The following is a 6000-nucleotide window of genomic DNA, read 5'->3' as shown; positions in this document are numbered from 1 at the left end:
TGAGTAAAAAACACAACTTGCTACGACACCTGCAGTGGCGCTTACGGCCTCTAGGGGCACGAGTTACTTATACTGCTTTATGTGTAGATGTCTTGCCCCATGGACAAATGTCTTGTAATTAGACTCTCATTTCAAGAACATTTTACTTACTTTAAAGGCGCATTTTGCAACTTTTAATGCGAAAAGAAAAGTTGTACCAGTATCACTGCACTTTATTGACAGCGGCGAGTACTTAACAGTATTTTTTTATCCTAAACTTTGGTAGAAACGTAGCATTAACCTTGTTCCTTGATGACGTCGACAGCACTTATTTCTGGGTTTTGAATTTAACTTTTGCCGTAAAACTTTAATAAAATCACAGCTGCTGAATAATGAAATAAACCCTTTTACATCCGCTCTGATTAAACATGTTGTAAAGTACTTTAGTATAAGTACCTGCACCTGTGAAGGAGATCCATCACTACAGAAACACACAAAGGTTTCCATGTTTCTTCTCAGACTCACACAAACAAATATCCACTCTTTGAATCTTGTGTGTTTTGAAATACTTTGCCGACATTACTCTGAATTTCCCTGTATTTTCCGGCCGTCCCTTTAACAGCAGGTTTCTGAAAGCAGGTACTGTGTAAATATGTAAACATGACTAAATATCGGTGTATTGGTTTGTTATATATGTGTTTTGTGAGGTTTAACGTCTCTGTGAAATTTGTATTGTGGTTCTTTTGTTTATGTTCAACAACAGAATATCGACTCCCTAATATGTCAGTGTTTTATTGATGTCTTTAAATGATAAATAAAAGTCTCTTTCATAAAGGTGTTGGGTCGGTTTCAGCTCTGGCTTTTTATCTTGGACTTTAGCGCCATCTAGAGATAAAACGCAGAATAAATCATGCTGTGTTGTCCCAGCGTGGCTTCCCAAAGGGCTTTATGTTTAATTTAAAGTGCAGATAAAGACTTATTTAGATGAAGAAGTTGTAAGTTATGATTATTTTATTTCAGTGAAGCAGCAAATTTAATGAAGAAATGTTGGGCTTTGTTATTGTGTTATGTTATTTTTTTGTCAAATTTTCATCACATTTTTTGTATTTTTTTTTTTCCAGTTTTTTGTCATTTTTTTTGTTATTTTTTGTATTTTTTTTGGTCAGCTTTTTGTCATTTTTTCGTCACCTTTTTATCACATTTTTGTTATTTTTTTGTAATTTTTTGTAATTTTTTCGTCCATTTTTTATCAATTTTTTTGTCACATTTTTGTCATTTTTTGTATTTTTTTTGTCATTTTTTTGTCAAATTTCAATGACTTGAATTGAGGAAATGTTTCTTGTTTTGAGCGGTTTTCACTCATTTAGACACTTTTCCTGATCGGACCGAGTTTGCTTTGCTTGTTTGAGGACATTTCACACCAGTTCTAGGGTAAATCTCGCTTGAAATAAGAAAGTAACACTGCCAATGAGATGAGACCAATGGCAAATGGGGAAAGAAAATTTTTGTCATTTTTTTGTTATTTTTTGTATTTTTTTTGGTCAGTTTTTTGTCATTTTTTCGTCAAATTTTTGTCATTTTTTCGTCCATTTTTTATCAATTTTTTTGTCAAATTTTTGTCATTTTTTTGTATTTTTTGTATTTTTTTGTCAAATTTTCAACACATTTTTGTCATTTTTTTGTTATTTTTTGTATTTTTTTTTTGTCATTTTTTTGTCATTTTTTCGTCCATTTTTTATCAATTTTTTTGTCATTTTTTTGTATTTTTTTGGTCATATTTTTGTCAAATTTCAATGAGTTGAATTGAGGAAATGTTTCTTGTTTTGAGCGGTTTTCACTCATTTAGACACTTTTCCTGATCGGACCGAGTTTGCTTTGCTTGTTTGAGGACATTTCAGACCAGTTCTAGGGTAAATCTCGCTTGAAATAAGAAAGTAAAATCACCAATGAGATAAGAACAATTTTCTTTCCCCATTGGCAAAGAAAATGACCTGAAATAAGGACGAAATGTATCGAAACGAGTCAGAAACATCTCAGAACAAGTGACATAATCTGGGACAAATGCCCAACAACTTCTTAACCAGTCAAAACAACTAACATGTGGATTATTGAGCTCAAACTGAGATGTTTATACTGATCTAGTTAATACTTTTTGCAGTGGAGGAAGTGACATAGATGAAGGTAAAGTTTCACAGCAGTTTGGGCTTTTCTGAAACCGTTCCCTTCCCGTACACCAGGGGGCGGCAACGTCAGGCCCGGGGGCTAAACCCGGCCCTCCAGGACAGAACCTCTGCCCCTTAAGATGATTTTGAGGAATATTATTATGCAAATAATACTCTGAAAATGCAGTATTTTTAAAACGTTGTGGCAGAACATCCGACTCGGTCATAAATAACAGGAATCAGTTTTGGCTGAAACGACTAATACAGAAAGAGTCGACAACTATTTCAGTGATCGATTAATCGTTTTCTGGCTCACACAGACTAAAATGGAGCAAAAATGACCAAAAAATGTAGTATTTTTGATGAAAACCAACTTTGATTTTATATTTAGGGTCTGTCGTGTTTTGTACAATGTAAATTTCATGAATAGAGCCTTCAAAAAACATTTCCCTTTAGTTTCCTCCGTCAGCACTTCCTTAAACAGCGCCACTTAAGCTATATTGTGATAAAAATACACTTTTACTACACCATTAACAGCCAAGTGATTAATCGATTAATCGTAAAAGTGACCGATAGATTAATCGATTACAAAATAACCGTTAGTTGCAGCCCTAAAATCAGTGTTTCTTCCATATTTTCCATCTGAAACTGCACGGAAACACACCAGAGTCTGTTAATGATATTATTGGGTTGTTTTGATCTCTTTAAAGCATGTCTACTGCTCGTTCAATAAAAAGTTGGTTGAAAATACAATATTTTATACGATATGTGACATATTACAGTTGTATTTGGGTCGTGGCTTGTCGTCCTAGTTTAATGGTGGGTCCCAAACAGACAGTCTATGGTCCCAAAGCCCAAACCCCTTGAGAACCACTTGGCATTTGCAGAGGTTCACTCATCAGAGGGCTTTTCCACCAAGGTGCTGGTTCAGAGCTGGTTCTGGTGCCGGGTCGGTTCCAGACTGACTTGGTTTTCCACCAAAATGAGAGCTGTGCCTGTTGTCATAGCAACGCTTTGGGAAGTCAACATCAAACATGGATAGTAACATCTCACTACAGCCACTTCTGGTTATAAAATACAGAAAAATAAGTTTATGTTTCAGTCACAGCAGCCGTTAACATTTAGATTTCTTCTTTCTAACTCTTGTTTTAGCTAAAGAGCATAAAGCAAAACAACAGTTTCCTCCACAGAGACTGTTTCTCCAGGAAGTTCTAAGCACAAACTAACTAATATCGCTTGTTTGTTGGAGGAGAGAGCCACGCCCCCAGCCGCTGACATCACTGCTGCTCGTTTCTTGGTCCAGCTTTTAACTGGTTCCCGACCCAAAAGAGCCGGCGTTTTTTCAGGGGGAAACGAAAGAACCGGTTCTGAAACTGGAACTGGCCCAGAACCAGCACCGGCACCGGCCTGGTGGAAAAGGGCTCAGAGAAATCAGAGCTGAGACTTTCAGACGCACTCTCCCAGGTCTAACGTCAGCGTCCGCCATGATAAGAAGCCTCCGAACTGGGCTGTCAGTTAGGAAGGAGTTAGGAAAAGAAGCCTCGATGCTAACTATCGTAGCCACTTTAGCATAGGGACCTCTGATGCTAACTATCGTAGCCACTTTAGCATAAGGACCTCTGATGCTAACTATCGTAGCCACTTTAGCATAAGGACCTCTGATGCTAACTATCATAGCCACTTTAGCATAGGGACCTCTGATGCTAACTATCATAGCCACTTTAGCATAGGGACCTCTGATGCTAACTATCATAGCCACTTTAGCATAGGGACCTCTGATGCTAACTATCATAGCCACTTTAGCATAGGGACCTCTGATGCTAACTAACATAGCCACTTTAGCATAGGGACCTCTGATGCTAACTATCGTAGCCACTTTAGCATAGGGACCTCAGATGCTAACTATCGTAGCCACTTTAGCATAGGGACCTCAGATGCTAACTATCGTAGCCACTTTAGCATAGGGACCTCTGATGCTAACTATCATAGCCACTTTAGCATAGTGACCTCTGATGCTAACTATCATAGCCACTTTAGCATAGGGACCTCTGATGCTAACTATCATAGCCACTTTAGCATAGGGACCTCTGATGCTAACTATCGTAGCCACTTTAGCATAGGGACCTCTGATGCTAACTATCATAGCCACTTTAGCATAAGGACCTCTGATGCTAACTATCGTAGCCACTTTAGCATAAGGACCTCTGATGCTAACTATCATAGCCACTTTAGCATAGGGACCTCTGATGCTAACTATCATAGCCACTTTAGCATAGGGGCCTCTGATGCTAACTATCGTAGCCACTTTAGCATAAGGACCTCTGATGCTAACTATCATAGCCACTTTAGCATAGGGACCTCTGATGCTAACTATCATAGCCACTTTAGCATAGGGGCCTCTGATGCTAACTATCATAGCCACTTTAGCATAGGGACCCCTGATGAAAACTATCATAGCCACTTTAGCATAGGGACCTCTGGTGCTAACTATCATAGCCACTTTAGCATAGGGACCTCTGATGCTAACTATCATAGCCACTTTAGCATAGGGACCTCTGATGCTAACTATCATAGCCACTTTAGCATAAGGACCTCTGATGCTAACTATCATAGCCACTTTAGCATAGGGACCTCTGGTGCTAACTATCATAGCCACTTTAGCATAGGGACCTCTGATGCTAACTATCATAGCCACTTTAGCATAGGGACCTCTGGTGCTAACTATCATAGCCACTTTAGCATAGGGACCTCTGATGCTAACTATCATAGCCACTTTAGCATAGGGACCTCTGGTGCTAACTATCATAGCCACTTTAGCATAGGGACCTCTGGTGCTAACTATCATAGCCACTTTAGCATAGGGACCTCTGGTGCTAACTATCATAGCCACTTTAGCATAGGGACCTCTGATGCTAACTATCATAGCCACTTTAGCATAGGGACCCCTGATGAAAACTATCATAGCCACTTTAGCATAGGGACCTCTGATGCTAACTATCATAGCCACTTTAGCATAGGGACCTCTGGTGCTAACTATCATAGCCACTTTAGCATAGGGACCCCTGATGAAAACTATCATAGCCACTTTAGCATAAGGACCTCTGGTGCTAACTATCATAGCCACTTTAGCATAGGGACCTCTGATGCTAACTATCATAGCCACTTTAGCATAGGGACCTCTGGTGCTAACTATCATAGCCACTTTAGCATAGGGACCTCTGATGCTAACTATCATAGCCACTTTAGCATAGGGACCTCTGGTGCTAACTATCATAGCCACTTTAGCATAAGGACCTCTGATGCTAACTATCATAGCCACTTTAGCATAGGGACCCCTGATGCTAACTATCATAGCCACTTTAGCATAGGGACCTCTGGTGCTAACTATCGTAGCCACTTCAGGACCTCTGATGCTGAAGCGTTTTTGTGAACGTGGCCCTGAATTGTTTTTATCTTTTGTGACCCTGAAAAGTGACCCTGCACGTTGTGGAATCTGCCGACAGTGTAAACCCTGTGATAAACGTGGAAGCTACAAATGTGTTGGGAAAGAGCACGGCTAACATGTTACTTTAGTGGCCTCGCCTTTCACTGTGTGCAATAAAAATGTGAGCCTTTAATTATAGTATTTATATAATCACTTGTATCTGTGCATTGTTGAATCGTGTTGTTCAGGGATAATTGCTTGGATATATCGGGGACCAGTGGACTTTGGGATTGGCTGCTCTGAAGTAAACACTAAAAAATACTGGGCATTTTCTGAAAAAAGTACTGGGCCTATATATATGTGTAGCCTATGGGCAGGGGCGGACTGGTCATATGTCCTGTATTCTGGAGGAGCACAGAGGGGCCACCAGTCCCG

Source organism: Gobius niger, assembly GCF_951799975.1.
Source record: "Gobius niger genome assembly, chromosome: 7".
In the NCBI taxonomy this organism is placed as follows: Eukaryota; Metazoa; Chordata; class Actinopteri; order Gobiiformes; family Gobiidae; genus Gobius; species Gobius niger.
The sequence above is the reverse complement of the archived record's forward strand: the minus strand, read 5'-3'. Positions refer to the sequence as shown.